This window comes from Ursus americanus, chromosome X, assembly GCF_024610735.1.
Source record: "Ursus americanus isolate L20-20 chromosome X, mUrsAme1.1.p, whole genome shotgun sequence".
NCBI lineage: Eukaryota > Metazoa > Chordata > Mammalia > Carnivora > Ursidae > Ursus > Ursus americanus.
The window spans coordinates 109,804,082-109,825,576 of NC_142164.1; the positions used below are offsets into that span (position 1 = coordinate 109,804,082).

General features: G+C 41.3%; 1 protein-coding gene across 3 annotated transcripts in view; it reads right to left on the reverse strand.

Annotated features, from left to right (window-relative positions):
- The window catches only part of REPS2 (RALBP1 associated Eps domain containing 2), a 397,176-nt gene extending 376,510 nt beyond the window's left edge, over nucleotides 1–20,666 (reverse strand). The window contains exons 1-3 of one of the 3 annotated variants that reach the window (XM_045777996.2): nucleotides 20,629–20,666; nucleotides 17,902–17,942; nucleotides 12,023–12,192 (exon numbers count right to left, since the gene is read on the reverse strand). The gene's annotated coding sequence lies outside the window, so the exon portion shown is untranslated. Of the gene's footprint in view, nucleotides 1–3,580; nucleotides 3,729–4,900; nucleotides 5,056–12,022; nucleotides 12,193–17,901; nucleotides 17,943–20,628 lie in introns of those variants that run through there. The other 2 variants (XM_045777998.2, XM_045777997.2) reach the window with 2 other exon arrangements.
- Between the last annotated feature and the right edge of the window lie 829 nt (nucleotides 20,667–21,495).

The window sequence follows — 21,495 nt, forward strand, 5'->3', positions numbered from 1 at the left end:
ACATTTAATCCAATGGGTATTTTTAAAAAATACACAACTGTTCTTTCAGGAGCCAGATTCCACCTAGCAAAGCCTCAACAGACTTCTGATCTTCTAGGAAAGCACTATTAGAGAACTTTCACAAGCCTGTTACATCCTCAAGGACGGTTCTTAACAACTGGCTTAAAATATATGTTGAGCCAAGCGTATGAGAGGGCATCTAATACATAGCATGACCCACTAGGATGGCTATCGTCAAAAAGACAGACAGTAACAAGTGTTAGAGACGATGCAGTAACCGGAACCCTAGAATACTCACTGCTCATGAGAATGTACGATGGAGCAGCCACTTTGGAAGTAAGTCTGAGCTCCTCAAAAAATTAACCACAGAATTATCATAGGGCCTGGGGCGTCTGGGTGGCTCAGTTGGTTAAGCGTCTGACTTTGACTCAGGTCATGATCTCAGGGTCCTGGGATCAAGCCCTGTGTCCTTGGGCTCCCTGCTCAGCGGGGAGTCTGCTTCTCCCTCTCCCTCTGCCCCTTCCCCACTCGTGTGCTGTCTCTGTCTCTCTCTCTTTCTAATAAATAAATAAAATCTTTAAAAAAATAAAAAGAATTATCATAGGACCTAGCAATCCCACTCCTAGGTATATACCCAAGCGAAATGAAAACATATGTCCCCGTAACACTTGTACATGAAGGTTTCTAGCAGCATGATTCATAATATCCATAAAGTGGAAACAACCCCCCGATGCACAGATAAATAAAATGTGGTATAGGCACATAATGAGATATTCTTCCATAATAAAAAAGAATGAAGTACTGACACATGCTACAACATGGATGAACCTGGAAAACATTATGCTAAGTGAAAGAAGCCAGACACAAAGGCCACGTATTATATAATTCTATTTATATGAAATGTCTATTATGGGCAAATAGAGAGAGACACAGTGGTTGCCTAGGGCTGGGTGGGGCAAGTTCCAGGGAAATAGGGAGTGACTGTGAGCGGGTATGGGTTTCTTTTTGGGGTGATGAAAATGTTCTGGAATTAGTAGTGATGTCTGCACAACCTTGTGAATATGCTAAAACCTGCTGAATTATACACTTTAAAAGGGTGAATGTTACGGTATGTGAAATATGGCTCAATAAAAAACTGTTTATAAATAATAGCATGGCACTACCACCTCCCGATTATTTGCTCCTCATACACTGTAGGAGCAAAGGAAGAACAATGTGTAGTGGCTGAGGTGACAATCTCGTTCCTCCCCTTTGCCTAAATCATGCTTGGAATTTAACCCCCACCCATACCAATCCACACTGACTCAAACAGGCAACACTTCACTCTGGGAGCTACTGCTTTTTTGCACTAAATTACATCATGCAAATTCCATGATCACCTTGGACTTGTCAGTTAAAAGCAAATGGAAAGACTTGGCAGAGAGAGTGGCGGAGCTGAGCCTTCTCAAATGGTGCCCTTTCCAAATCTTGCCTCTCACTGCTTCTCTCTTAAGGAGATCCGAGTCCCCAACAGAAGTCTGTGGCTCTGGAGAATAGCACCACACGAGGCAGCTCCATCTGGGTGTCCAGTTAGAGGGGGCAGCTCTCCAGCCTTTTTCCAAGCTTCTGGAAAGGAGTTTCTCTTTCCCACCCTGGAGCGGGGGGCCAACAGTTTAATAACTCAAGCATGTCCCACATGATACAGTGGGTATGTTTTGAGTGTTTCTGAAACTGTAAAAACCAGATTTTCATAAGGATAAATGAAATTTAAACAAATTCAGCACAGGCTTAAAAAGTAAATATTTATGAGGTGCCTGGCTGGCTGAGTGGGAGGAGCACACAACTCTTGATCTCAGGGTCGTGAGTTCAAGCCCCACATCGGGTGTAGAGATTCCTAAAATTAATTAATTAATTAATTCTTTTAAATCTATGCATCATCTTACTAAATGTCTCCATTTCTTTGTTGTGTCATCCTTGAATTTCATATGTCTGGCTTAGTTAAAGCACAGGAGACATATAATATAAAGATTCCGTATTATAGATACACATATCTGAATATTTATACCTATAATTCATCAGAGAAGAGCTTCCTGAACCCAGAAAATGGTTAGGTTCAGATCTTAAGTAGTCAAGTTAATTTAAAACTTTTTTTTAACCTTTCAAAACTACACATCCAAAACATACGTAGTAAGCTACGCTAACTCTAAGTGGATTTTGCTGTTTGGTTTTTTTCTTTTTTTTTTTTCCAATTTCTTTTTTAAATTGAGGTATAATTGACATATAATATATTCGTTTCAGGTATACAACATATCTCAGTATTTGTATACACTGCAAAATGATCACCACAATAAGTCTAGTTAACATCCTTCACCATACAGTTACAAAAAAATTTTTCTTGTGATGAGAACTTCTAACATCTATTCTCTTAGCAACTTTCAAATATGCACGACAGTATTAGTAACTATAGTCACCATGCTGTACATGATATCCCCATGACTTATTTATTTTATAACTGGAAATTTGTACCTTTTGACCCCCTTCCCCCATTTCTTTTTTTTTTTTTTTTAAGATTTTATTTATTTATGTGACAGAGAGACAGCCAGCGAGAGAGGGAGCACAGCAGGTGAGTGAGAGAGGAAGAAGCAGGCTCCCAGCAGAGGAGCCCGATGTGGGACTCGATCCTGGAACGCCGGGATCACCCCTGAGCCGAAGGCAGACGCTTTTAACGACTGCGCTACCCAGGCGCCCCCCCTTCCCCCATTTCACCTATCCCTCCACCCCACACCTCCAGCAACAACCACCGATCTGTTCTCTGCATCTATTTTCTTCTTTCTTTATTTTTTAAAGATTTATTTATTTATTTGAGAGAAAGAGAGAGAGAGCACAGAGGGGGGAAGGGCAGAGGGAGAGGGAGAGAAAGAATCCTCAAGCAGACTCTCCAATGAGCGCAAAGCCTGACGTGGGGCTTGATCCCAGGACCCTGAGATCATGATCTGAGCCAAAATCAAGAGTCTGCTGCTTAACCGACTGAGCCACCCAGGTGCCCCCCTTTTTTTTATGTTACCCACATGTAAGTGAGATCATACAGTATTTCTTTCTCTTTTTTTAACTAAATGAAAAGTCTCTCTCAAATTAATTTATATAAAAATGAGGCAGAGTATAAATACGTAAAATGATAACTAAAATTTTAAAACTAATATCTTACCCAAATTTTCATCAACAGAAGAATGGGTAAGCAAAATGTAATATATATATATACAATGGAATATTATTCAGCCATGAAAAGGAAAGAAATCCTGACATATGCTACAGTATAGGTAGGTCATCCATAAAATAAGTCAGACAGAGAAAGACAAATACTGTGTGATCTCACCTGTATGTGGGATCTAAAAACATTAAAACTCATAGAAACAGATTAGAATGGTGATTGCCAGGGGCTGAAGAGAGGGAGACATGGGGAGATACTGGTCAAAGCATACAAACTTTCAGTTATAAGATGAATAAGTTCTAGGGATCTAATGTACAGTATGGTGACTATTGTTAATAATACTATATTGTATGCTTAGAAGTGACTAAGAGAGTAGATCTTGAAAGTTCCAACCTGTGCACTGCTGATATTCTGGTAAATGGTGCTGTTGATGCCAATGGTTCTCCCTCCTACTGTCGAGGCTTTCCTGTTCCAACCACCTCCTTGGCCATATTCTCTGAGAAGTATTGGCTGAGTGTGGTACTCAGGTCATTGGTGATGCCTGGAATCCGTAAAAGGGGTTCACACACAATTCAGGAGTCTCAGGGAAAAAATAAAACAATTGCATCCACATACATTTAATAAATTTGAATTTAAGATTAATTATGATATCCACAGAAACTTCCATTATCATTAGCATCTTAAAGTTTGTGCCTTCACCATAAACACTGAATCAACCAGCTAACATTCATTTGCCAGGCTGCACTTGATCTCAGCTAATGTATTTTTATGTCATTTGCATATCATTACTCACATTTGTCCAATTTGCATTTTTTGCTGTAACCGCAGTGCTTCATCATATTCCCAATTTGTAAAAATGAATCAGCGATCCATTGAAGCGTGAAAGCAGTTAAGAAAAAGTTATTGAAATGCCACAGTGCAGAATAACTTCATAAATGCAAACAGTGCCTAGAAAGTCAGTATGAATATAGAGCTGACTGCATTGCTGGGGCAAGAGAATTTGTAAGTGTGACGGGCAAACAAAGAAGAATAGGAAAAAGAAATACAATCATTATATGAAAATCAGATTTTGCCTCTAGATCCCTGTGCTTTTGCCTGTTATGAAACTGTCAAATAGTGGCAGGAAGCCACGAAAGCCTTGAATACTTTTCATAAACAAAGCACAATGACCTCTCTGGTAAACCAGCTGAGATTTTCCAGAATAAGCTAAAAATTGTGCTTTCCAGGATGCTAAAGGTTCAAGTTGTACGACTGCCAAGAAGTTTGTAAAACGACTCACAAAGTTAATGGAAATGTTATGCTGGGAAGGAAAATGGAACGGCCTGTTGGCAAAATTCTCTGATCAAATGATGCTGTTGTACAAGCCCTAATATCAATGGCATTCTGTACGAACAAGCACTTACTATGGTGTTTATGCAAGCAGACATTTCACATTACAGCTCCAGGAAATTTGCTCTTGGCATATGTAAGGAGCATACATGAGTGAGAAGTGCTCAGTGTTTTTTGTGTTGTTGTTTATCTCTGAACACCCAAGCTACAAAAGTGATTTTTCATTAAGGTAAAAAACATGGTGGAAGCCAGAGCTGGGGTAGCACCAGCTAGCCAAGCAGCAATGGGGGCTTTGCTCGGTTGAGTCAGATTGGTGGTAAGTGACAGAAAAATAGTCAAAATTGCCTCAAGACATAGAGCATGTATTTGGCTCACACCACTTACTTCAGGCAATATCATCCATCACAAGCAGTTTTGCCTCCTCCCTCCTTTCGGCCTTCTGCTCTGTTAGCTTCATTTCCAGGGTCCACAGTGTCTCCCAGCTGCCCCCATTGCACATGATCTCAGGTTGAAGTTCAGCTGGACACTCTTTCAACAGCCCCAACTAACATCTGCTTGAATCTCATTGGCTAAGTCTAACCAGGTCACACACCCATTCATGAATCATTGTCTTTGGCCAAGGGAGTGAAATGCTTTGACCGGCCACACTTGAGTTACCATCCATTCCTGGAACTAGGGATAAACAACAACAACTCCTCCTCCTCCTTCCCCTCCTCCTCTTCCTCCTCCTGTCACCAAAGCACAGGGCCTGAGATGCAAGTAAGGCTGGTCTTTCAAAAGAAAATCAGGGAATTATACCAAGCAAAGGTTGAATGGAGGATGGGGGGTGATAACAGATGCCAACTATAGTATGTGAATAACATGCCAGTTTTCTTATGCTCCTTATTCATTCAGGACAGCCGAATGTCAGCAATACGTGTCTTAATTTAGGGTGGAACTAATCTAACTAAACTGTCACCCCCAGTACATGTGTTTTCAGTATGCTGGGAAACATAATAGATAGTGTGTATGAGATAGCTCTTCCATACTGGAGTGCGTTAAATTTCAAGAAAAAGATGTCCATATAAACATGACACTCATAAAGCTACTAAAGACCATTTCTGCATATTCAGTGCTTGCTGCTTTCTGAGGTGCGATTCAGTGACGAATTTCACACCCTTAGTCTGAAGTTAACCCTCAAGATCCAAAATACTATGATTTCTAAGGTTTAGCATAAAGTATTGGAATTTTTTATTATTTATTTATTTATTTGAGAGATAAAGCGAGCATGCGTGAGGGGAGGAATACAGGGGGAGGGAGAGAGAGAATTCCAAGCAGACTCCGTGCCAAGCCAGGAGCCCAACATGGGGCCTGATCCCACGACCCTGAGATCACGACCTGAGCCACAACCAAGGATCAGAGGCTCAGCCAACTGAGCCACTCAGGAGCCCCTAAAATATTGGACTTTTAAAAATCAGCCTCAATCACCAAGGCTTTCACTCTCTCTCAACCTTTCATGAGTTTCTTCATTTGATGGAAAAAGAAATCACTGCTGTATTTGGGGGTACATTTTAGAATCATATGCATTTCTAGTTAAATAAGGCAGATTGACCTCATACATATATCTTGGGTCCCTCTTGAATCTCCACTAGAAAGACTGAAAGGAATTTTTTCTTAAGTAGACTCCACACCCAGGGTGGAGCCAAACATGGGGCTTGAACTCGTGACCCTGAGATCAAGACCTGAGCTGAGATGAAGAGTCGGATGGTTAACCCACTGAGCCACCCAGGTGCCCTGAAAGGAAATTTTTTAAGATACAAACTCACAAGGAAACAGAAAGCCATAGAGACGATAACAACAGAAAAGATATGACAAAAATTTTAGAACATTTATTGTTGAAGTATAGCTGATTTTTAAAAACATTTTTATTATTGAAGTATAGTTGACATGACAACAAAATTTTGAAAGCTGTAAGGTGGATGGCCAAATGGCACATGATATAATGAAGCAGAAAAGGCTAAGTGCCACAAAGTGGGAAACCAATACCAAGTAAGCTGATGCATGTCACAGAATCCACAGAAAAGCTTAGGAACTAGAAGAAGAAGAAGGCCCTGGGGCGCCTGGGTGGCACAGCAGTTAAGTGTCTGCCTTCGGCTCAGGGTGTGATCCCGGCGTTGTGGGATCGAGCCCCACATCAGGCTCCTCCGCTGGGAGCCTGCTTCTTCCTCTCCCACTCCCCCTGCTTGTGTTCCCTCTCTCGCTGGCTGTCTCTATCTCTGTCGAATAAATAAATAAAATTTAAAAAAGAAGAAGAAGAAGAAGAAGGCCCTGGGAGGGTGGGATGTGGGGTAAAGCCAAAAACAGAGTGAGTGAAAATTGTTTTAAAGGAACAGCTAGATCCCAGATCTTCATTCTACTCCTGCATATTCCCAAATATAGAATAAATGTGTGCATATGTGGAATTTAAGAAACAAAACAAATGAGCAAAGGGAAAAAAAGAGAGAGACAAACCAAGAAACAGTCTCTTAACTACTGAACAAACTGAGAACAAACTGCTGGTTACCAGAGGGGAGGTGGGTGGCAGATGGGTGAAATAGGTGATGGGGATTAAGGAGTGCATGTGGAGAAAGGGGACCCCTCCTACACTGTTGGTGGGAATGCAAGTTGGTGCAGCCACTTTGGAAAACAGGATGCAGGTTCCTCAAAAAGTTATAAATACAGCTACCTTATGACCCAGCAATTGCACTACTGGGTATTTACCCCAAAGATACAGATGTAGTGAAAAGAAGGGGCACAGCACCCCAATGTTTATAGCAGCAACGTCCACAATAGCCAAGCTGTGGAAGGAGCCCAGATGCCCTTCAACGGATGAATGGATAAAGAAGATGTGGTCCATATATACAACGCAGTATTACTCAGCCATCAGAAAGAATGATTACCCAACATTTGCATCGACATGGATGGAACCGGAGGGTATTATGCTAAGTGAAATAAGTCAAGCAGAGAAAGACAATTATCATACGGTTTCACTCATATGTGGAACATAAGAAATAGCACGGAGGACGTTAGGGGAAGGAAGGGAAAACTGAAGGAAGGGATGTCAGAGGGGAGATGAACCATGAGAGACTATGGACTCTGGGAAACAATATGAGGATTTCAGAGGGGAGGGGGGTTAGGGGATGGGGTAGCCTGGTGATGGGTATTAAGGAGGGCACGCATTGCATGGAGCATTGGGTGTTATGTGCAAACAATGAATCATGGAACACTACATCAAAAACTAATGATGTACTGTATGGTGACTAACAGCATAATTAAAAAAATAGGAGTGCACCTGTTGTGATGGGCACTGGGTGATGTATGGAAGTTTGGAATCACTGTATTATACACCTGAAACTATTACACTGTCTGTTAACTAACAGGAATTAAAATAAAAACTTAGAAAAAGAAAGAATGAGTGTGTGTAAATAATTTACTTAATTTATAATGAAGAAACCTATGGCATAGCAAAGTTGGTTCAAAGATCATTTGAGAAATTGAATATATATACTCAAGCAGGAAAAGCATGCTGAAATAAGTTTATTTAGCAACAAAACTGCTTATTACCTATAGGACATTAAAATCATAACGTTTGGAGTTGTCACTTCTGCTAGGATCTCTATTGAACAAAAAATCTACAAGCTTATACGTAAGTTTACAGAGTATGAACCCTAATTAATAGAAATTACTATGGCAAACAAAGGTACATACTCCTGGAGAATACAATTATCCTTGGGCAGATGGGTTGGACAGTGTTGCCATATGACATTGAAAATACATTCAAGGGCGTCTGGGTGGCTCAGTCAGTTAAGCGTCTGATTTTAGCTCAGGTCATGATCTCGGGGTCCTGGGATGGTCCCTGGTTGGGGTCTGAGCTCAGCAGGGAGTCTGCTTCTCCCTCTTCCTATCTCTCTTCCCTTCCCCCTGCTCTGGCGCTCTCTCTTGCTCTTTCTCTCTCTCAAATAAATAAATGAGATGTTAAAAAAGAAAAAAGAAAATACATTCAGTCTTCCTTTTGCCTTGTTTATATGTTTTGAAGAATTTTTCTTAAACATCATTTTTTAAAAGATTTTATTTATTTATTTGTCAGAGAGAGAGAAAGAGCACAAGCAGCAGACAGAGGGAGAGGGAGAAGCAGACTCCCCACTGAGCAGGGAGCCCGAGGCGGGGTTCGATTCCAGGACCCTGAGATCATGACCTGAGCCGAAGGCAGGCGCTTAACAGACTGAGTCGCCCAGGCGTCCCTTGGATAATTCTTCTTGATAAGAGAAATAAACATCTCTTTGAAAAGCCACAATTTGAATAATTATAAGCATTCTCCATATTACAACAGTAAAAATAATAGTAAGATAATTCTCTCATGCTCTTTCTCTCTCTCTCAAATAAATAAATAAAATCTTTTTTAAAAAAACCCACAAAACCCCCAAACAAAAGCAGTAACAGTCTCCAAGTTTGAAATAGAGATCCACAATCACTGCTGCTACTCGCCTTCCTCTGTCCCTTCAATCTGTTTTCTGCCTCCTCCCCTGCACTGCTTCTGCTAAAATGAGGGATGACGTCATAACTACTAACTCAAGGGTCATTTCTTATTCCTTATCTTGTTTGCTTGATCTCCCAGTCAAGAATTGAGAAGAAGTTATCAGAGAGGATGAAAGATGACCCAGAAAGCACAGTATCGTGGAAGTCCACAGAAGAATTTTAAGGAAGAATTGATCAACATTGTCAAATACTGCAGAGAGATGGGACCAAAAACGTCATCCTGTGTTTTTTGGCAGGTAGGGAGTGATCTGTTGGGAGAGAGACTGTGGCCACTTGGGATTTAACACTTCCCCGGTGTTCTCCTTCTCCAGCAGTTTCCATGGGTCCACTGAGGTTTGTCTGCAAAGGTGAGCAGCGGCCTATTCTCCTCAAATCAAGGAAGAAGGATACTCCTGTTGATTGAGTCCTAATTCCAAGAAATCTGTACTAATAGAACCCTGCTTCAAATTGTATTTGGAGACGTTCTTGTTTTGTCCTTTTCTCCCACTCCTCATTTTTTGTACAGCAATATAAAGTGCATAGATTTTGTCAAAGCTCCCACCAAGACTGCCAGAGCCATCCCTTGATCACATAAAATGGGTTTTTTTAAACTTGTTGAGTAAGGGAGAGCCCCAAGTTCACAAAGTTTCAGTAGTGACTTAAAAGAAGGAAGTTAGAGAAGCTACTTACATATTGGGCTTTGGGGGCTGGGCTCAGGTGGTTCTAAGGCTGGTCTGGACAAGGAATGAGCTGTGCATGTGTCAAAATTTGTAAACTACACAAGTTGCAGTGCCTTGCAACACATGGGTTTGAATGGGCTCATGTTAAAACAGTTTGAGCTTAAGTAGTTTTTGTTGCAAGTTTGTGGTTTGCCTTTCTGGGACAGAAAGTTATGTTATCCATTATAGGACATGATGCTGTAACCAGTGTTCCAAAATGACGTTGAAAGGACGTGCAGCCATCATTTTGTCTATTTCTAACTTCTGCATATTGTTTTTCTTGACAAAAGTGAGAGTTACGCATCATCAGTCTGGGAGCAATGTGATAAGGTGCAGGGATGACGACATGTAGGTCCAACTCCGTGCCATTGGTGGCACAGTGCTAAGTGGAGAAGGATTTTCAAGCTGAGTCTGGGGTCTTAAGGATAGAATCCTGTGATCTATTACAACATTATATTAGGGGGCTTCCTGTTCTGTGGAAATTGCTAAGTTAAAAACCACATTTTCAAAAACAAAAAACAAAAATCCTGCATTTTCTAGATTCTCCTGAAACTATAGTTTCAGATGTGCTTTGGGTTCTGCCAATCAGATGTCCTTAGGCCAGCAGGGCGTGAGGCATCTCTGCACAGGCCTGGATCATGGCCCCAGATCCTGAGCTTCCCGGGGTGTGCCCTTCTGGACCATGGTTGAGCTTGTCTTCCTTGGACTCCATGAGTTAAACAAGACCCTGACATCAAATCCCCTTCGTTACCTAAGTGAATCTTAGTTGAGCTTCTGCCACTTGGAACCATGAGCCCTCAGTGAGATACCTATTCGCACACAAAATTTTATATTCAACTTCAGGCCCTCACAAAATCTATCCACAAATCCCAGATGAAAAAGCACGACTATAAAGACCTCATAACTTACCATTTTATTCTAAGTCCACACAACACTGAAAATCTAGTAGAAAGCTTATGAAATCCCTAGCCATACACCTATAGTCAAGTGATTATAAATAACACCTTTGGAAGTTTCGGAAAAGCATTAAGTCTTTTTCTCCTCCCTTGATTTACCATAGTACCTAAAATCCACTCTTAAAAAATGTTATTTCTCGGGGGCACCTGGGTCGTTGGGCGTCTGCCTTCGGCTCAGGGCGTGATCCCGGAGTCCTGGGATCGAGCCCCACATCAGGCTGCTGGAAGCCTGCTTCTTCCTCTCCCACTCCCCCTGCTTGTGTTCCCTCTCTCGCTGGCTGTCTCTATCTCTGTCAAATGATTAAATAAAATCTTTTTTAAAAATGTTATTTCTCATTGTTAAACTATGACACCTTATTTATTGTTGGGTTTTTTTTTCCAACCAATAGGTCCTGCATCCCTTCTATAGTGGGCCTTGCACTATATGAAGAAGATAGAAATGATTCAGGCCCCCATGGAGCCGGAAGTCAAGTGGGGGAGAAAGACAAGCAAGTAGGAGGGTCTCTTATTTAAATGTCTCGGATTACCATTTGTTATTTATTAAACTGAATAAGAAATTTATTTACAAAATGTTCAATTGGTTTGGCATTGTTCTCTAAAGCTAAGCATATACCATCCTGTGACTCAAAAATCACACTGCTGGATAAAGCCAAGAAAAATGGCGCATAGGTCTACCAAAAAGACTTCTACGAGAATGTTTAAAGCAGCTTTACTCAGAATGGCCCAAAACTGGAAACAACCCAAATGTCCAGCAATAGGAGAGTGGATGAACGAAGTATAGTATGTTCATACAGCAATAAAAAAGGGCAGATTCCTGTTACACCCAACTACATGGATGGCTCCTGCCAACATAATCATAAGTGAAAGAAGCCAGACACTAAAAAGTACACGCTGCATAATTCCATCTAAATGAAAGCCAAGAACATACAAAACTAATTGGTAGTGATAGAACTCAGTACAGTGGTATCTCTGGTTTGGGGAGTGGTATTGACTGGGAAGAGGGCACGAGGGAACCTTCTGGGTTGCTGTAAATATTCTATATATTAATCCGAGTGAGCTCTACATATGGGTTTACTTATGCCAAAATTCACGGATCTCTATACATAAGCTTAGCGCATTTTATGCACTTCACTATTGTTTTGGTTAGCTCTTGCTGCATAACAAACCACCCCAATGCTTAGTGGCTTAAAACAATGACAACCTCTTACCACTCACAATGCCGTGGATTGATTGGGAGGCTTCGCCTATGGGAGTTTCAGTCAGACGGTGGCTGAGGCTGGAGTCACGCGGAGGCTTACCTGTGATCTGGTGATCTGGTCACTGAAGTGACTGGACCTCGCTCCTTGTCCATGTGGTTTCAGGATCTCTCCTCTTCACATGGCCTCTCCACAGGGTCTCTCCAGTAGGGTAGCTACATACAGCAGCCATGGGAGCATGCCATTCAGACCTCCCTTCAAGAGAGAACCTGCTGTGAGGAGTAGAAAAGTTAGCTAACAGCCCCTAGGGGTTATACATTGAAGATCTACCGCAACCTTCACACAGAGGCCCCGTGCTCCCTGGGCCTTTCCTAGCCAATGATTGGGTGCAGCGAGTGTACTGGAGCCGGGCTCTTCCTGCCCATCGCAGAATGTCTCTAACGGGTGATCTTTTCTCTGGGGCTCCCCATCAGCTTGGGCAAGAATTTCCCAGAGCTGCACTGCTTCCTGCCCCATCTTCCTGTTTGCGTGGTTCGTTCCACAAGTGTCAGACCTGCAGCACAATCTGAAAGCTTTCCCAGCCAACTTCTGCTCTCTCCCCTTTTCTCCTTCACTAGTATTTCCTCCAGTCAGTCTCTTGCATCTCTAATTTGGTTTTGGTGTTTGCTTCTCAGAAGATCTGAAATGAGAGGGCTCCCAAAAACAAATACTCCAGGAGGAAAGAAGTAGAACCCACCAGTGTTCCTAAAGCCAGGCCTAGAGGTGGCCCAGGGCCACTCACTTCTGCTACAGTCTGTTGTTCGACTGAAGTCACAGACCAGCCAGAGTCATTGTGGGAGGGGAAGACCAGCCAGGGCTTGAATACTGGGACCATTTAGGAGGACTGGCTACCACAACTGTATATATGTTCTACTTCAATTTTAAAAACTTTAAAAAAAATCATTTGGAGAGGCTTTGAACTCTGGAGCTGGAGATGGATTGTACAGCAGGGAGATAGAGCATCAGGGAGAGAGACCTCTCAAGGACACCACCTGTGTTCCCGCCATATGGCAGTGTTGAAAGAGAGATCTGGAAGTGCTGCTGCACATGTTTTGCTTCGGATGTAGGCTTAACCGTGACCTAGATGTATTCCATTAACAAGGGCCATTCATCTGTCCGCTCGGCCCGTGTACCTCCTGGTGACTGAGGCGGGCTACACAAAGGATAGGTTAAGACAAGCACTGGTTGATTTTGGCTGACTTCACCTACGAGCTCTTGTCATGAAATTTTTCAGTTTAATCATTATTCGAGTTTAATATAAACAGTAATCTGATCTAATGAAGTAATTACATTGCATCAGATCTGGCAGTTAGAAAAGCAAAACACGCTATTGTGCTTCCTTTAAAAAAACAGAGAGAGGAATAAGACTCAAAAGAGAAGACATTTTTTTCTCTTTTATTCATATATATCGTGCCTTACCAACAAATGCTTGTAGTCAAAGGACCAAGGAAAAGCTAAGAAAGGAAATTAAAGTGAGGCAAGAAAGGTAGCTTTTACTGAAACACCAAAGTGAGATTGAAGTTAAACCCCAGGATCATCCCGTTCAGATAAGTACTCCATTTAGAGGAACCAGTTTAGAGCTCCAGTGTGGGTTGGTAAAGTACTACCAGGAGGATCCTAGCCTGAAAGAGAAACTTCTACTCTGTAGGTTGTCTGGGCGTTTTCTTGGATGGTATGGAAGTGGGAAGGGCTTTTACTGTTTATTTTATTTTATTTATTTGTTTGTTTTAAAGATTTCATTTTTAAAGATTTGTTTATTTATTTATTTATTTATTTATTTATTTATTTATTTATTTATTTATTTCAAAGAGAGAAGGAGAGAGCGAACAAGAGAGTACAAGCAGGGGGAGAGGCAGGCAGAGGGAGAGGGAGAAGCAGGCTCCCCGCTGAGCAGGGATTCCCGATGCGGGACTCGGTCCCAGGACCCCAGGACCCCAGGACCACGAGCCAAGCCGAAAGCAGATGCCTAACCAACTGAGCCACCCAGGCGCCCCTTAAAGATTTTATTTTTAAGTAATCACTACACCCAACGTGGGGCTTGAACTCACAACCCCAAAATCAAGAGCCACACGCTCCTCCAATGGAGCCAGCCAGGTGACCCAGCTTTTATTTTTTAAACTGAAGTACATACACTTGACACAAAATAAAATGCATAGATCTTAAGTATGCAGCCCAGTGGCTTTTCACAATTATATACCCGTGTAACCACCACCCTAATACATCCCTCATCCGGAACGTTTTCTTGTGCCTCTTCCCAGCCCATCCCCATCCAATCCCCAAACCCCTGCAATCACTTTCTGTTTTTAACCACTATCAGTTTCGCTGGTTCTGGAATTGGTTTACATGGAATCTGACAGAATGACTTCTTTCATCCTGCATAATGTTTCTGAGGTTCATCTCTATTGCTGTTGCCCTATTTATTTCCTTTTCATTACTCAGTAGTATTCCATCGTACAAGAATACCATTACGTGATATGCCATTTTCCTGCTGCTGGATATCTGAGTTGTTTCCAGTTTGGAGCTCCTATGAATAAAGTTGCTACAAACACCGTTTTGTACAGCTTTTTGGGGAGTTATTGTGTGTGTGTGTGTGTGTGTGTGTGTGTGTGTGTGTGGACAAATGTTTTTGTGACTCATGAGAAAATACCGAGTGAGACTCTTGAATCCTAGAGTAGATGCATGTTTAACTTTATAAGAAACTGACAAAAAGTTCTCCAAAGTTGTACCATTTTACACTCCTACCAGCAGTTTGAGAAGATTTCAGTTGGTCCACATCCTTGCCAATAGTTGGTGTTACTGGTCTTTTTTATTTTACTCAGTGTGGTGATATCTCACTGAGGTTTTAATTCCATTTCTGTAATGACTACTGATTTTGAGCACCATTTGTGTGCTCTTTGGACATTTTTTTATCTTCTTTGGTGAAGTGTCTGTTTTTAACGCCTTCAGTGGGCCTTTTTTTACTGCCTGCTTCATCCCCTTTAAAGAAACCGTTATCCAAGTTGGCCGTCTGAGAGCGCTCTGTGATGAAACAGATCAATTCAAGCAGTCCATTCAGCCGCTATAGCTTTTCATACTGTCCAGTTTCGCTGTTACAAAGCAAATACCCTTGCTCAAATAAATAGGTGTGAGCTCTCCAAAGCAAAATGCTGACTTAAGTATTTTATTTCCAACTCTGGGGCTTATGTGTGTACTCTAAATAAACAGCTTCACCACAAGCAGGACAACTGGAGCGATGGTTTATTATAAATAAATTATGTTTTAAAAAACCAGTCTATTTGCTTTAAATGAACTCTGGCCTTGGGGAACATTGCAAATCTTAAGTATTTCTATTCCCACAAAATGAGGCTGAGGCAACAAGCATACACACACACACACACACACACACACACACACAGATATATATGTAATCAATGGGTCTTAAAAGGTTTGGGAATGGTTGGCATGAAATAAACTGTAGGGTCTCATTAAAGGATGAAGAGGAAAACTTCATTTTCACGCACAACAAAGTGTTTCAATAAAGAATCAAAATCTTACAGAAAGGAAGCCTTGGTTTTCTGAGGTAGGTTTACCCCCACTCATTTAATTTAATGTTGGCTCTCACCAGTGACACCAGATCTTTCTACTTAAGGATTAATCAGTCTGAATGCCTGATAGTCCATCCTTGTGGGTGAAGACATTATTTGGCACTTTTATGTGCTGTAAGAAACTTAATATTACTGAGTATAATCATAAATGCGATGATACAACAGTCATCAGTTATGTCTCGTTCCACTTAAAGTTGAGCTCCTCAAAATCTCTTTTTTTCCTGTGTACCTATTGCATTATGCTTACGTTACATTTCAAAGTTTTTTGGGTTTTGTCTACTAGTCTTATTATTGGACTTGGCATTTGCTGTGCTTGTGGGTAGCGATGCCAATGTGTTCCCGGTTTGCTTTATCTTGAGTAGTTTAGTCAAGTATATTGAGTCATCTAGGCCAGTACTCCTCAAACCCAGTGATTTCGTTAAAGTGCAGACTCTGACTCAGTAGGTCTGGGGTGGAGCCCAAAATTCTGCATTTCTAACGAGCTCCCGGGGGATGCCCTTTCCACTTGCCCAGTAATCGCACTTTAGGAACAAGAGGCCACAGAATAATCATCACCTTGTCAGTGTTCTGACTCACATTCAGATGTAATTTAGCATTACAAATGTTAAGCTATTCAAATACCATATTACGTCAGATGATGTACTTTGCCTATCATCTCTTGTCCCCCAGCCCCATGCACATTCTGTTTGTTAATAAACTCCCATTTTCTTTGGGGCAGTAATTCAACCTTGCTTGTTCTACTCCCTTTGCTAAATATCCACTTTCCCAGGGTCCCTTGCATCTAAGGATGGCCATGTGACCCAACACTGGCTGCTGGGATGGAAGGGAAAAGTCTTCTAGAAGGCTTCTGGGAAAGATTGTATCCACTACATCTCCTGACCTTGAAAGGAGTGAAAAACGTTTTCCCCCTCTAAAATTAAATCTCAACCACCAAGCATTTTGCTGACACAGGCTGTATTAGTTTCCTAGGGCTGCAGATAACAAATTACCACAAACTCGATAGCTTCAAACAATAGAATTTATTCCCTCACAGCCTGGAGGCCAAAAGTCCAAAATCAATGTGTTGCCAGGGTTGGTTTCTCTCTCCTAGCTTCTAGAGGCTGCAGGCATTCCTTGGCATTCCTTGGCTTAAAGATGCATCACTGCAATCTCTGCCTCCAACTTCATATGGCCCTCTGCTCTGTATGGCTCTCTCTAGGTCTTCTCCTTTTCTGTCTTTTGTAAGGATACTTGTCATTGGGTTTAGATCCCACCCTAATCCACAATCCTCTTGAGATCATTACCTTAATTATATCTGCAAAGACCCTTACTGCAGATAATGTTACATTCTGAAGCTCCAAGCAGACATATCTTTTGGAGGGACCTCATTCAACTCACTACACAGGCCTAATCTGTCTTTTGGAGGGATACCCTCATTTAGCTTAGACGTGAACTCTGGGGCTTGGGAAATCCATAGTCATTGTCCGAGTTTTCATGACCCTACCAAAGCAGGGGATTCCTCTAGTGGATCCATTCATTCCTTGCCAAGCTCAGCTCTGGGGATCTTCACAGTGACTCTTAAGGCACACCATGGCCTGTCCTCAAATATCCCTGTGGTCTCCCTCTCAGTGGAAGAACATCTCCCCCCCCCCCCCCACCTCACTGCCACTCTCACTCCTTGGTCTTCACAGTAGACCTGGCCATGTAATTTGTGGAACCCAGTGCAAAATGAAAATACAGGGTCCCCTGTTCAAAAAAGATGAAGAATTTCAAAAGAGTAACAACAGTAGGGCATTAAACCAAGCACAGGGCCCTGTGTGACTACATGGGTCACTCACACATGAAGCCAATCCTGTTTCCCAGTCTCCAAGAAGCCAACTATACCCCTGGGTTTGGCCAAATTCATCAAAATTCTCCCTTCTATTCTCTGTGCCTCTGGGCAGATGGATGAAATCTAGAAGCTCTCATCTCCTTTCTGAGGCCTAGAGACTGGAGCTCAGGATGCAAGTCCTGGCTCGATACAATAGACATAAGGAGAAGGTTTCTTAGCAGTCATCTTTCTGATGAGTCCACAGCGTAAAAATCAGATAAGATACAAATCAGGAGGGGCGCCTGGGTGGCACAGCGGTTAAGCGTCTGCCTTCGGCTCAGGGAGTGATCCCGGTGTTATGGGATCGAGCCCCACGTCAGGCTCCTCTGCTATGAGCCTGCTTCTTCCTCTCCCACTCCCCCTGCTTGTGTTCCCTCTCTCACTGGCTGTCTCTATCTCTGTCGAGTAAATAAATAAAATCTTTAAAAAAAAAAAAAGATACAAATCAGGACACACATTCATATGTCAATAACTCACTCTGTTACAAAAGAACGGTTAAAAATAGCTACCTTGACATGTTCTGAGGATCCTGGAAAACATCAGCATGGGTCTAGAAGTGAAAAACAAAGAACATAACAAAATAAAACAACAAGCAACCACCTACCAAAATACCACATTACTTTACCTTCTTAGATCAACCACATGACTTTTTTTTTAAAGTTCCAAAATGTTCTATGAAATAGGGAAGTTACTGGCCAAATTCTTCTGGTTTGTTTTAAAAACTGTCACCAAAGAAAATGTTAGTCTTGCAAAGCCAACCACAAGCTGAAATGCAAAATGAAATGACAGCTAAGCAATTTAGGGTATTAAAAACAGAAATCATAATGAGTATAATAGTGTCACCCTGTTTCCTGGGTTCTCCGTTCTCATTTCTTTCAGAAACACAAGAATGAAAAATATTGAGGCTGTTAAAATTTTTCAAGATGATTGATTTTCTGGATTTAAGTGTTGTTATAACTTTTAATGGGTATCCACGCCAAAGGAAATTGACAAAGTTTTCTTTTTTCTCACCTAAGTAATTATTGCTACATTTAATACGTCATGTCAACCTGCCTTTTGTTTCTGTGAGGGCCGCCGAGCTATTTCTGTTTTCAGAATGAATAATAGCAGGTTTTCCCCACATAGTTTGCTATGAAGTTTTTAGAATTTCAAGGTTGCTGTTTTACAAAATAAATAAAACAAAACATATATAATTTGAAAACATGTTTGAATTAGTCTCTTAATATGCACAGTCCTGAAATTGTGTATAATTCAGCAAAATAAAAGTAAACTTTTATCCCATGAAAAAATGCAAATATAAATATTTATATGAAAAATAGTTAATTCTATTTGTGATTACACATTATCACTTGAGAAATATGTGTAGGTAATAAATAAATATATACATATGAAAAAGGCCTGATTTTACTCATGATTCTAAAATGTACATTTTTTTTGTTTTTATACCATTTACCAACCTCTCCCTATTTCCTCTCCCCTATATACCCTGGCAACACTTTTCTACGTTCTGTTTGTATGAATTTTGTTTTAAGATTCCACATATGAGTGATACCATGTGATATCACTTTCTCTGGCTTATATCACTCAGCATAATGTCCTCAAGGGGGATCATGTTGTCACAAGTGGCTGAATAATATGCCATTGTATGTATATACACCACATCTTCTTTATCCATTCATCCATTGATGGACACTGAGGTTGTTTCCATATCTTGGCTATTGCGAATAATGCTGCAAGAACATGGGAGTGCTGATACCGCCTCAATATCTTGTTTTCACTTCCTTTGGATATGTACCCAGAAGTCGGATTGCTGGATCATATGGTAGTTCTATTTTTAATTTTAGGAGGAACCTTCATTCTGTTTTTCATTGTGGCTGCACCAATTTACATCCCTAACAGTGCATAAGGGTTCCCTTTTCTCCACACCCTCCTCAACACTTGTATTTTATTTTTAAATAAATACTTTTAAACATTTAAATATTTTATATTTAAATATTATGCTTATATATCCAAGTGTTATAGCTGTACTTTTTCATTTTTTTAAGTGATCTCTATGCCCAACATGGGGTTAAACTCATGACCCTGAGATCAAGAGGCATGCACTGTACCAACTGAGCCAGCCAGGTGCCCCCCTATCTATATATTTAAATAATACATTTAAATATTATATATAAAATATAAATATTTTTAATATTTAAATATTAAATAAATACTTTTATTTTTTCTTTTCTTTTCTTTTTTTAAGTAATCTCCACGCCCAATGTGGGCCTGAACTCATGACCCCGAGATAAAGAGTCACACGCTCCACTGACTGAGCCACCCGCGTGGCCCAAAATAAATATATTTTTCTTAATTAGAGAGAAAGAGAGAGAGAGGGAGGGAGGGAGGGGCAGAGGCAGAGGGAGAGGGAGAATCTTAAGTAGGCTTCACACCCAGTGCGGAACCTCATGCACGGGGCGGGAGGCTTGATCTCACAACCTTGAGATCATGACCTGGGCTGAAATCAAGAGTCCGACGCTTAACCGACTGAGCCACCCAGGTGCCCCCCAAAATAAACACTTTTTTTAAAGATTTTATTTATTTATTTGGCAGAGAGAGAGACAGCCAGCAAGAGAGGGAACACAAGCAGGGGGAGTGGGAGAGGAAGAAGCAGGCTCCTAGCGGAGGAGCCCGATGTGGGGCTCGATCCCATAACACTGGGATCACGCCCTGAGCTGAAGGCAGACGCTCAACGACTGAGCCACCCAGGCGCCCCCAAAATAAACACTTTTAAATAAATATTTTAAAATAAATAATCTCTTGTCTTTTTGTGATAATCATTCTAAGAGGTGTGAGGTGATGTCTCATTGTGGTTTTAGTTTGCATTCTCCTGAAGATTAGTGATGTTGAGCACCTTTTCATGTATTTGTTGGCCATTTGTATGTGTCCTAAAAATGTACATTAAAACAATTTATCTGGGGCGCCTGGGTGGCTCAGTAGGTTAAGATCTGCCTTCAGCTCAGGCCGTGATCCCAGGGTCCTGGGATCCCACCCCACATCGGGCTCCCTGCTCAGCAAGGAGTCTGCTTCTCCCTCTCCCTCTGCCCCTCCCTGCTCATGCTCTCTCTCTCATTCTTGCTCACTCTCTCTCTCTCTCTCAAATAAATAAATAAAATATTTAAAAACAAAACAAACCCAATTTATCCAAACATTTGTCAGTCAAGAAGAAGAGGCTGTAAAGCAACCAAACCACTAACTTGAGGTCTCAGGGATTGTAATCCAGAAGACACTGAGTGGCCCCGAATCATTGAAAGCGTGCTCTGAATTGTGAGCAGAGAGTGCAGGTGCACAAAGCAAAAGTCACAAGGTTACATAACATGTTTTGAAAGAATTACGATCTGTGCTGCTGGAGTTTAAACTAATACATGACTGGCTATTTAGCTAACAGGTGTTACATTATCTCTATTTCAGTCCAAGGTAGGAGGATGTGTTTCAGGAGATGGTCGAGTTGCAATTGTTAAAAATCAAAAGTTTATAGTGTTCTGAGAATTGAAACAGGAGAGGTGCACAGGCCCTACTTGCTCAATGTCTTTTTGACTCTTTTTTGAATGACTCTTAGCAATGCTTACTTCATTTTGAATCTTCTTTCAACATTTATCATCCAATAATTGCCAGTTAAGAGATTCTTGAGATAGAAATACGAGAAAGGTATCATCTCTAGCTTTGAGGATCTTAGAGTCTACAAAAAAGGAGACAAGCATGTTAACAAATGAACACTAAAGTTACATAAGTGCAAAATTAGAAATCTTTATGTGGCTCTAAGGGTTCCAAAGAAAGGAATATTCAGTTCTATCTGAAGGGCAAGGTGGGCTTTGTTAAAGTGGTACACCGTGTTCTGTATTGAAAGATGTTCAAAAATCAGTGGTAGATTAGTGTCTGAGACTCAGAGTGGGTGCCTGTATTCCAGTTGAAGCAGCGGGAGCCATGATGTAGGGTGAGGAATAGCAAGGTATGTTCAGATATAAAAATCTCAGTTGCCTGGTATCTATGGTTGTGAGTTGGGGGAAAGGAGTAGAGTGAGATAATGTGGGGCAGACAGTAATACGACAGAGGTAAGGACTTTG